Raw genomic sequence first — 12,879 nt, forward strand, 5'->3', positions numbered from 1 at the left:
CTGTAGAGAATGTTGGGAGGTATGGTCTACTGGTGCTGGCATTTCAAGTACTTCTGTGTGCCACTCAGTCGCTAATCTGGGTAAAAAGGCCAAGAGTTCTGATACGAGCGCCCTGCGCCACATTTCGTTACGTTTAATCTGCGACTTTATACCATTCCTTTGCGACAAAGGTGCTAATCTAATGTGCCTGGTGCAGTCTTAGTAACATTGTATACTGCTATGAGGAAAACACAAACCACTATCCATAGTGATACACCCTATGGCACAAAACGCTAGGTAAATGTGGACACGCCTGTACTGTACAGACAAATAGCAATGAAATAGCTACGGACTCAGAAATGTAGTATTACTGCTGTTTAGTACATAGATGATATGGACAAATTATAGGGTCTATCCATGAACCATACTTGCCTACTCTCCCATTTTTTCGGGTTGCCCCCCACACCCCTGGAAGAGTGGATGGATCTCCCACAGTGAAGAGGGCAGAATGGGGGATATAAAAATGGGAATTGCCAGTACGTTTGGAGGGCAAAGGCTAAAAATATGCTAAACCGCGTCATTAGCCCCACCCCTCTCTACAAACCCGCGAATCGCAGCATTTTGCCCCACTCCACGAAGTAGCAAGCTGCATCTACTCTCTGGGCTTCTCCCGGAGAGGAGATGAAGAAAGTAGGTAAGTATCTCATGTACCAGGGATACCCCTTTCTCCAGCTTGTTTGACCGAGTAAAGCTGGTTACATACCTTTATAATCCTTGGCCTGATCACCCGATATTAGATGACGATTGCATAGGTGTGTATGCTGTACCGTTGCAGGAGCGTTCGCCGATAAGCGGCTTATAACGCTCCTGCAACGGTCGGCATCTGGAGGTCGCATCTTATGTACTGTTTAATATTTGTCGGCCCGACCTCCTGAAGCCGGCTCAGTCGCACTAAACTATGTCCACACAGCGTGTACGGCGCTCTGCGATAGCTGACAAGGGGTCACACTGGGGGGCAGTTTAACCCGATCAGCAGCTGAACAAAAAGGTGTGCACCCAGCGTAAGGTGTTATCTACTTACCAAGTTTACCAAAATGTCCAGGAGAGTTCCGGATTTCTCTGGGTTCTTCCGGACTCCCAACTGGTTTGACCCGACTGATGCGATGGATTGGCGCGATCCCGCGATGCTGCAACCCGGTATCGTGGGATTGCAGAAATCCAACATGTTGAAATTTGACGATTGGACGATCGCAATCAAAAAATTATGGGGGTTGAATAACGCGACTTGTATTGATTCATGCCATTGCTCCCGCCCCCTTTCCAGGATTGGGATGGGAATCATTTGATGTTTCATCGGAAACATCAGTCAGATGGTTTCGATGTTTAATGTTCAACCCTGCAATGTTTAGGATGCAATGTTTCATCATATCCCAAGATTTCTCCCCCGATGTTTTTCCCTGCTTTTCCAATGGTTTTTTTTTTTGTGACACTCTGTGGTGCTGTCACTGCTTTGGCCTGCCAGCTGGCTCTCTCCTTGTTTTATAATCAATTACAACTTCATACCTCCCAACATTTTAACATAGCAAGGAGGGACAGGTCTGAAAAGGGGGCGTGGCTTGTGGGAAAAGAGGCGGCGTCTACAGAAAATGTGGCGGAGCCTTGTGGCTTCCCCCGTTCTTGTCATTTTGGGGGCGCAGCCCCCAGGCAGTCCGTACACAAGAGAACAGTTGCCGTGCGCATGCGCAGGGCATCTGTTCTCCTCCTCCTGCACACCCGCTGCTTTGCTATGCAGAGCAGCGGTATGTGCTTTCCCCAATTTCCCCCCCACTGCGGGACACTGTGGACCGCGGGTGGGACAGCGGGACAGTCCCAGAAAAACAGGGACAGTTGGGAGGCATGCCACTTAAGAATAGAGGGTCTGATTCAGAGCCGGACGCTATTTGCGGTCGTTCGTTTAGCAAAAAGGGGTGGCTATTCAAATGAACCGTTCGCTCTTTGCAGTCTGTTCACGCCTCTATGTCTGAACGAGCGAACAAAACTTGCGGTCGTAATTTTGAAAAATATGCCTCCTGGCCGCTCGCATCATACGTCATGTCCGCTATTTATTAGATTAATCGAGTACATCGAACAGCGTATGAACTGCTCGCTATTCTTGTGGTTGGTTTTTCCTACCGCTATCTTGCGAGCAGTTCTGACTATAAAACAACCAAGTGACGTGGTCAATGACGCTGCTGTGTTAATTATGCACACCCTAAAAACGCCCGTTTTGACCTTTAAGCACGCCTGCGTTCTGAATTCCACTTCCCATTTTCAAGCACCTCCCCCGTTACCACCCACATACGCCTCCTCCTGTCACTCAAAATAGCAGGCATTCGCTATTTAGCGAGCAAACAATTTTCGGCCGCACTGACTGGTTCGCGCATGCATATTACAATCCGTACGCATGCGCAGATGAGCGAACATCGCTCATAACGAACGAGCGGCCGCTTACGAGCGTCTCTGAATGAGGGCCAGAGTACAAAACACACTGACTGGGCTACTGCTGCTTATGCATGCTGCTGCTGGGGGTGGCTGCTGACAGAGTGAAAGACACTCTGGTCAGCCAATTAGCAGCAGCACAGGACAGTCCCACCCCTGGTTCACTGTCACTGGCGCTGCTCTCAGTGAATACTGGTTGGCTGCTGGGTGTCTGGCTGCTGCAGCTATTGGTAACTGAGCTGTCAGTCTCACAGTGTCACTGTCAGGCACTCACTGCATGTCAGACCCAGCGGTGCCTATGTATCTGGAGTGACATCATTGGTGAGGAGCTGAGAGAGAGAGTATGGACAACAAGAGAAATTAAATTGAGAAAGTGAAGAGAGTGAGACACCTTCAGTAACAAGTTTGATTTACAACAAAACGTTTTACTTTACTTCTAAAACTGCATACAGCCTTATAATTTTTGAACCACTTGTGTGTCTGTCTATCTATCTATCTATCTATCTATCTATCTATCTATCTATCTATCTATCTATCTATCTATCTATCTATCTATCTAGTAGTTTGGCTGGGGAAGCCTTGGCTGGGTGCAGCTTTTTTTCTAAGTGCAGTTTTTTAAGTGCATAACTAGCGTTAGACCTGCGTTATTTTTTATTAGTTAATTCTTCTGCTGATCCTGAATGAATTGACACCGCCTCTCTCCCAATCTACAGGTAACTGAAGTTGACTGTGACTGCAAAGTGTTTCACCTCCTGTGCCTCCTTTATTAATTATAATCATAGGTAACTGAAGTTGACTGTGACTGCAAAGTGTTTCACCTCCTGTGCCTCCTTTATTAATTATAATCATAGGTAACTGAAGTTGACTGTGACTGCAAAGTGTTTCACCTCCTGTGCCTCCTTTATTAATTATAATCATAGGTAACTGAAGTTGACTGTGACTGCAAAGTGTTTCACCTCCTGTGCCTCCTTTATTAATTATAATCATAGGTAACTGAAGTTGACTGTGACTGCAAAGTGTTTCACCTCCTGTGCCTCCTTTATTAATTATAATCATAGGTAACTGAAGTTGACTGTGACTACAAAGTGTTTCACCTCCTGTGCCTCCTTTATTAATTATAATCATAGGTAACTGAAGTTGACTGTGACTGCAAAGTGTTTCACCTCCTGTGCCTCCTTTATTAATTATAATCATAGGTAACTAGCTTATTCTTTACTGAATCCTTATGCTTTTGTTTCTAATGCCTTATGATTTGTAATAGTTACATTGTTTTAAGGATTCTCTCAGTTTATTGACTAAAGTGAATGCTTGATTTATTTGTAGCCTTAGATGTATGGTATGTGGTCATTGTTGACTTAAGCCATTTTTATTGCTAGCTTTCTCTGGCTGGCCAATTGGGGGTTTTCATTAATTAGTGTCCACACTTGCCTGCTTCCCTGTATAAGTGTCAGTAGTTTGGCTGGGGAAGCCTTGGCTGGGTGCAGCTTTTTTTCTAAGTGCAGTTTTTTAAGTGCATAACTAGCGTTAGACCTGCGTTATTTTTTATTAGTTAATTCTTCTGCTGATCCTGAATGAATTGACACCGCCTCTCTCCCAATCTACAGGTAACTGAAGTTGACTGTGACTGCAAAGTGTTTCACCTCCTGTGCCTCCTTTATTAATTATAATCATAGGTAACTGAAGTTGACTGTGACTGCAAAGTGTTTCACCTCCTGTGCCTCCTTTATTAATTATAATCATAGGTAACTGAAGTTGACTGTGACTGCAAAGTGTTTCACCTCCTGTGCCTCCTTTATTAATTATAATCATAGGTAACTGAAGTTGACTGTGACTGCAAAGTGTTTCACCTCCTGTGCCTCCTTTATTAATTATAATCATAGGTAACTGAAGTTGACTGTGACTGCAAAGTGTTTCACCTCCTGTGCCTCCTTTATTAATTATAATCATAGGTAACTGAAGTTGACTGTGACTACAAAGTGTTTCACCTCCTGTGCCTCCTTTATTAATTATAATCATAGGTAACTGAAGTTGACTGTGACTGCAAAGTGTTTCACCTCCTGTGCCTCCTTTATTAATTATAATCATAGGTAACTAGCTTATTCTTTACTGAATCCTTATGCTTTTGTTTCTAATGCCTTATGATTTGTAATAGTTACATTGTTTTAAGGATTCTCTCAGTTTATTGACTAAAGTGAATGCTTGATTTATTTGTAGCCTTAGATGTATGGTATGTGGTCATTGTTGACTTAAGCCATTTTTATTGCTAGCTTTCTCTGGCTGGCCAATTGGGGGTTTTCATTAATTAGTGTCCACACTTGCCTGCTTCCCTGTATAAGTGTCAGTAGTTTGGCTGGGGAAGCCTTGGCTGGGTGCAGCTTTTTTTCTAAGTGCAGTTTTTTAAGTGCATAACTAGCGTTAGACCTGCGTTATTTTTTATTAGTTAATTCTTCTGCTGATCCTGAATGAATTGACACCGCCTCTCTCCCAATCTACAGGTAACTGAAGTTGACTGTGACTGCAAAGTGTTTCACCTCCTGTGCCTCCTTTATTAATTATAATCATAGGTAACTGAAGTTGACTGTGACTGCAAAGTGTTTCACCTCCTGTGCCTCCTTTATTAATTATAATCATAGGTAACTGAAGTTGACTGTGACTGCAAAGTGTTTCACCTCCTGTGCCTCCTTTATTAATTATAATCATAGGTAACTGAAGTTGACTGTGACTGCAAAGTGTTTCACCTCCTGTGCCTCCTTTATTAATTATAATCATAGGTAACTGAAGTTGACTGTGACTGCAAAGTGTTTCACCTCCTGTGCCTCCTTTATTAATTATAATCATAGGTAACTGAAGTTGACTGTGACTACAAAGTGTTTCACCTCCTGTGCCTCCTTTATTAATTATAATCATAGGTAACTGAAGTTGACTGTGACTGCAAAGTGTTTCACCTCCTGTGCCTCCTTTATTAATTATAATCATAGGTAACTAGCTTATTCTTTACTGAATCCTTATGCTTTTGTTTCTAATGCCTTATGATTTGTAATAGTTACATTGTTTTAAGGATTCTCTCAGTTTATTGACTAAAGTGAATGCTTGATTTATTTGTAGCCTTAGATGTATGGTATGTGGTCATTGTTGACTTAAGCCATTTTTATTGCTAGCTTTCTCTGGCTGGCCAATTGGGGGTTTTCATTAATTAGTGTCCACACTTGCCTGCTTCCCTGTATAAGTGTCAGTAGTTTGGCTGGGGAAGCCTTGGCTGGGTGCAGCTTTTTTTCTAAGTGCAGTTTTTTAAGTGCATAACTAGCGTTAGACCTGCGTTATTTTTTATTAGTTAATTCTTCTGCTGATCCTGAATGAATTGACACCGCCTCTCTCCCAATCTACAGGTAACTGAAGTTGACTGTGACTGCAAAGTGTTTCACCTCCTGTGCCTCCTTTATTAATTATAATCATAGGTAACTGAAGTTGACTGTGACTGCAAAGTGTTTCACCTCCTGTGCCTCCTTTATTAATTATAATCATAGGTAACTGAAGTTGACTGTGACTGCAAAGTGTTTCACCTCCTGTGCCTCCTTTATTAATTATAATCATAGGTAACTGAAGTTGACTGTGACTACAAAGTGTTTCACCTCCTGTGCCTCCTTTATTAATTATAATCATAGGTAACTGAAGTTGACTGTGACTGCAAAGTGTTTCACCTCCTGTGCCTCCTTTATTAATTATAATCATAGGTAACTAGCTTATTCTTTACTGAATCCTTATGCTTTTGTTTCTAATGCCTTATGATTTGTAATAGTTACATTGTTTTAAGGATTCTCTCAGTTTATTGACTAAAGTGAATGCTTGATTTATTTGTAGCCTTAGATGTATGGTATGTGGTCATTGTTGACTTAAGCCATTTTTATTGCTAGCTTTCTCTGGCTGGCCAATTGGGGGTTTTCATTAATTAGTGTCCACACTTGCCTGCTTCCCTGTATAAGTGTCAGTAGTTTGGCTGGGGAAGCCTTGGCTGGGTGCAGCTTTTTTTCTAAGTGCAGTTTTTTAAGTGCATAACTAGCGTTAGACCTGCGTTATTTTTTATTAGTTAATTCTTCTGCTGATCCTGAATGAATTGACACCGCCTCTCTCCCAATCTACAGGTAACTGAAGTTGACTGTGACTGCAAAGTGTTTCACCTCCTGTGCCTCCTTTATTAATTATAATCATAGGTAACTGAAGTTGACTGTGACTGCAAAGTGTTTCACCTCCTGTGCCTCCTTTATTAATTATAATCATAGGTAACTGAAGTTGACTGTGACTGCAAAGTGTTTCACCTCCTGTGCCTCCTTTATTAATTATAATCATAGGTAACTGAAGTTGACTGTGACTGCAAAGTGTTTCACCTCCTGTGCCTCCTTTATTAATTATAATCATAGGTAACTGAAGTTGACTGTGACTGCAAAGTGTTTCACCTCCTGTGCCTCCTTTATTAATTATAATCATAGGTAACTGAAGTTGACTGTGACTACAAAGTGTTTCACCTCCTGTGCCTCCTTTATTAATTATAATCATAGGTAACTGAAGTTGACTGTGACTGCAAAGTGTTTCACCTCCTGTGCCTCCTTTATTAATTATAATCATAGGTAACTAGCTTATTCTTTACTGAATCCTTATGCTTTTGTTTCTAATGCCTTATGATTTGTAATAGTTACATTGTTTTAAGGATTCTCTCAGTTTATTGACTAAAGTGAATGCTTGATTTATTTGTAGCCTTAGATGTATGGTATGTGGTCATTGTTGACTTAAGCCATTTTTATTGCTAGCTTTCTCTGGCTGGCCAATTGGGGGTTTTCATTAATTAGTGTCCACACTTGCCTGCTTCCCTGTATAAGTGTCAGTAGTTTGGCTGGGGAAGCCTTGGCTGGGTGCAGCTTTTTTTCTAAGTGCAGTTTTTTAAGTGCATAACTAGCGTTAGACCTGCGTTATTTTTTATTAGTTAATTCTTCTGCTGATCCTGAATGAATTGACACCGCCTCTCTCCCAATCTACAGGTAACTGAAGTTGACTGTGACTGCAAAGTGTTTCACCTCCTGTGCCTCCTTTATTAATTATAATCATAGGTAACTGAAGTTGACTGTGACTGCAAAGTGTTTCACCTCCTGTGCCTCCTTTATTAATTATAATCATAGGTAACTGAAGTTGACTGTGACTGCAAAGTGTTTCACCTCCTGTGCCTCCTTTATTAATTATAATCATAGGTAACTGAAGTTGACTGTGACTACAAAGTGTTTCACCTCCTGTGCCTCCTTTATTAATTATAATCATAGGTAACTGAAGTTGACTGTGACTGCAAAGTGTTTCACCTCCTGTGCCTCCTTTATTAATTATAATCATAGGTAACTAGCTTATTCTTTACTGAATCCTTATGCTTTTGTTTCTAATGCCTTATGATTTGTAATAGTTACATTGTTTTAAGGATTCTCTCAGTTTATTGACTAAAGTGAATGCTTGATTTATTTGTAGCCTTAGATGTATGGTATGTGGTCATTGTTGACTTAAGCCATTTTTATTGCTAGCTTTCTCTGGCTGGCCAATTGGGGGTTTTCATTAATTAGTGTCCACACTTGCCTGCTTCCCTGTATAAGTGTCAGTAGTTTGGCTGGGGAAGCCTTGGCTGGGTGCAGCTTTTTTTCTAAGTGCAGTTTTTTAAGTGCATAACTAGCGTTAGACCTGCGTTATTTTTTATTAGTTAATTCTTCTGCTGATCCTGAATGAATTGACACCGCCTCTCTCCCAATCTACAGGTAACTGAAGTTGACTGTGACTGCAAAGTGTTTCACCTCCTGTGCCTCCTTTATTAATTATAATCATAGGTAACTGAAGTTGACTGTGACTGCAAAGTGTTTCACCTCCTGTGCCTCCTTTATTAATTATAATCATAGGTAACTGAAGTTGACTGTGACTGCAAAGTGTTTCACCTCCTGTGCCTCCTTTATTAATTATAATCATAGGTAACTGAAGTTGACTGTGACTGCAAAGTGTTTCACCTCCTGTGCCTCCTTTATTAATTATAATCATAGGTAACTGAAGTTGACTGTGACTACAAAGTGTTTCACCTCCTGTGCCTCCTTTATTAATTATAATCATAGGTAACTGAAGTTGACTGTGACTGCAAAGTGTTTCACCTCCTGTGCCTCCTTTATTAATTATAATCATAGGTAACTAGCTTATTCTTTACTGAATCCTTATGCTTTTGTTTCTAATGCCTTATGATTTGTAATAGTTACATTGTTTTAAGGATTCTCTCAGTTTATTGACTAAAGTGAATGCTTGATTTATTTGTAGCCTTAGATGTATGGTATGTGGTCATTGTTGACTTAAGCCATTTTTATTGCTAGCTTTCTCTGGCTGGCCAATTGGGGGTTTTCATTAATTAGTGTCCACACTTGCCTGCTTCCCTGTATAAGTGTCAGTAGTTTGGCTGGGGAAGCCTTGGCTGGGTGCAGCTTTTTTTCTAAGTGCAGTTTTTTAAGTGCATAACTAGCGTTAGACCTGCGTTATACCGAGGAAAAACAGAAGGAGAAAAAAGGTCCATCACGCAACAAACCCCAACAATCTAAAGACTCAGACTACAACTGGACTCCCTGTACAATCACGGCAAGAACACTTCTAATGCTATTCATAATGCTGGCCTACTGATTCTAGCATACAATTCAATGCTTATCGTACTTTTCCCCATGTCAGTTTATATCTATCAACTTTGAAACACTGTCCTTTATCTCAGCTCTCTTGCCTTGCCTCACATCCTCTGTCTGCTTACAATCTGCGTTATTTTTCACATTCTGCACACTTTAGAACCCCACTTTTATTTCTCCCTATAACAATCTTGTTAATCTGCATACATATTGATACACTGTTCTTTGATACGTCACTGTTTTCTTACTTGCATTCCTACAAATCTCTTGCACTCATATCTCATTTAAATTTCCAAATTTCTTTCCTCTTGTTTACTTATAAACACCATGACAAGGTTTTCGTCAACTCCCTCCTTCCCTCTGTCTCTACCTAATCCTCTGTTCTGCCCCCTGCTTCCACCTTTATCCTTTCCCCCTTATCTCTTCCACCTCCTCCTCCCCTTCTCCCCCCTCCTCTGTCTGCCTACTCTTCACTCCTCACCCATTACTCCACTTTCTTCCTGTTCTACCCCCCCTCTGTCCTACTACCCCACCACCAAACCCTCCTCCTACACTCCTCTCCCTGTCACTTCACCCCACTGCCATCCACATCTCCCTCCCTGCCCACCTCCTATTGGTTCCCTTTCCAGCTCAGGTGCCCGCACCATCACTAAACTCTATTCATATCGGTCCCCCAAATTAATCTCACCTCCACGTTACAGCAACCCGGACAATCTCATTCACATCTCCCCCACAAATGCTATCTCTCTATCCTGTGCCCTCTGGAACGCCAGGTCAGTCTGTAATAAACTGGTCCCCACCCATGACCTTTTTATCTCCAACTCTCTGAATCTCCTAGCCATCACTGAAACTTGGATCTCACCCTCTGACACCACTTCTCCTGCTGCTCTATCCTCTGGGGGCTTTGCCTTCTCCCACACCCCCCGGCCTGGGGGTCGCCATGGTGGTGGAGTTGGGGTCCTTCTATCCACCAGTTACTCATACCAGCTAATACCCTCTGAACCATCCCTTACATTCCCCACATTTGAGGTTCATGCTATACGACTCTTCCAACCAGTAAACCTCAGAGTAGCTGTCATTTACCGTCCCCCTGGCTCTCCCTCCAAATTCCTTGACAACTTCGCTTCCTGGCTCCCTCACTTTCTCTCCTCAGATCTTCCCTCCATTATCCTAGGTGATTTTAATATTCCTATTGACATTCCCACAGAATCCTCTGCAGCTAAACTCCTTACCCTCACCTCTTCATTTGGTCTCGCCCAATGGACCTCCTCACCCTCCCATGTGAGTGGGCACTCACTTGACCTGGTCTTTACGCACCGTTGTGATATTTCTGATTACTCCAATTGCCCATTCCCCCTCTCTGACCATCACCTTCTCTCTTTTAACCTATCCCTCTCTCCTTGCCCTCCTCTAACTCCTAAGGCTACCATTACTAAGCGTAATATTGAGGCTATTGACACTGTTGCTTTTTCCTCCCTGCTGGACTCTCTTCTCTCCCCTATCATTTCTCTCTCCTGTCCTGAACAAGCTACTTCCCTGTACAATTCCTCCCTTGCTTCTGCTCTTGATTCTGTTGCTCCAGCAATAACCACTCACCCTCGCAGATCCACACCACAACCCTGGCATTCCAAATGCACCAGATACCTACAAAAGTGTTCAAGAATTGCGGAGCGTCAGTGGAGAAAGTCACGCTCTAAGGCTGACTTCCTCCATTTCAAATTTATTCTCTCCTCCTACAGTGCTTCCCTGTCTCTCTCCAAACAAACATATTTCAAGAACCTCATCTCCTCCCAGTCCTCAAACCCCCGGCGTCTCTTTGCCACTTTCAACTCCCTACTCTGCCCTTCCCCTCCTTGCCTTCCCTCCTCGCTCTCTGCCCTCGACTTTGCCACCTACTTTACATCTAAAATTGACTCCATACGTGAGGACATCATATCCCATCAGACCCTTAGCACTCCTCTCCCTCCTTGCCCTTACCACCCCTCCCCTTCTGTCTCACCAACTCTGACATCCTTCTCCCCTGCTTCTGGAGAGGAAGTCTTGGCCCTCATCCGGTCCTCCCCTCCTTCCACCTCCCCTCTTGACCCTATCCCTTCCCGTCTCCTCTCCCACTTGTCTCCTTCTGCCTGTTCCCATCTGGCTCACCTCCTTAATCTTTCCCTATCATCTGGCACTGTCCCTTCTGCATTCAAACATGCTCTTGTCTCCCCCATTCTTAAAAAACCTACCCTTGATCCTAACATACTTTCAAACTATCGACCCATCTCTCTTCTCCCTTTTGCTTCCAAACTCCTTGAGCGTATTGTCTACAACCGCCTTACCACCTTTCTTTCCTCCCACTCCCTCCTTGACTCATTTCAATCTGGCTTCCGATCTCTCCACTCCACGGAAACTGCCCTCACGAAAGTCAGCAACGACCTCCTTGCTGCCAAATCCAAGGGTCACTACTCTCTGCTCATTCTCCTTGACCTCTCTGCTGCATTTGACACTGTAGACCACCCTCTCCTCCTGCAAATCCTTTACTCTCTCGGTTTACGTGAAACTGCCCTCTCCTGGCTTTCCTCCTACCTCTCTGATCGTTCCTTCGCTGTGTCCTCTCATGACTCCTCTTCCCCTCCACTTCCACTAAAGGTAGGAGTTCCCCAAGGTTCTGTTCTTGGACCTCTCCTTTTCTCCCTATATACATCCTCTTTAGGTGAACTCATTAACTCCTTTGACCTCCAATATCATCTCTATGCAGATGATACTCAAATTTACCTTTCCACCCCTGAGCTCACCCCTGAGCTCCTTACCCGTATCTCCAACTGTCTCTCTGCTGTCTCTTCGTGGATGTCCCAGCGCTTTCTTAAACTTAACATGTCTAAGACTGAGCTGATCATCTTCCCACCCTCTTCCACTACATCACTTTCCACAATTTCGTTATCTATTGATGGCACAACTATCTCCTCTAGCCCCAAAGTGCGCTGTCTTGGAGTTATCCTAGACTCCTCCCTCTCCTTTAAACCGCACATTCAGCACATCTCGCAGTCCTGCCGTTTTCACCTAAAAAATATCTCCAGGATTAGACCCTTCCTCACCCAGGATGCCACTAAAACCCTCATCCACTCACTGGTCATATCCAGATTGGACTACTGTAACCTTCTCCTAGCTGGCCTCCCAGTCTCTCACCTCTCTCCACTACAATCTGTTCTCAATGCTGCTGCTCGGCTCATCTTCCTCTCCAGACGTTCTATATCTGCTTCCCCTCTCCTTCAAGCCCTACACTGGCTCCCCTTCCCCTTCAGATGCCAATTCAAGGTTCTTACATTCACCTACAAAGCCCTCACCAAATCCTCTCCCGCATACATTTCTGACCTTCTCTCCCTTCACACTCCCACCCGCCCACTTCGCTCAACTAATGCATGCCGCCTCTCTTGCCAACTGATTACTTCCTCCCACTCCCGCATCCGAGATTTTGCCCGTGCTGCTCCCTACCTTTGGAATGCTCTCCCTCTCCCTATCAGACTCTCCACCTCTCTACAAATCTTCAAACGGGCTCTCAAGACCCACTACTTCATCAAGGCCTTCCAGCACTCCTCCTAACCCACCTCATGCTCTTTCCTTCCTATCTTCCCCTTCTGTGTCACGCCTGTCTGTCTGCCCCTCCCCTTAGAATGTAAGCTCTCATGAGCAGGGACCTCTTCCCTCATGTGCTTCTCTTTACATTTTCTTCTACTCTCTACTCCCCATTAGGGCACCTAACACGGGA

Source organism: Taudactylus pleione, unplaced genomic scaffold (genome assembly GCF_031769625.1).
Source record: "Taudactylus pleione unplaced genomic scaffold, aTauple2 ptg000073l, whole genome shotgun sequence".
NCBI classification, from domain to species: Eukaryota; Metazoa; Chordata; class Amphibia; order Anura; family Myobatrachidae; genus Taudactylus; species Taudactylus pleione.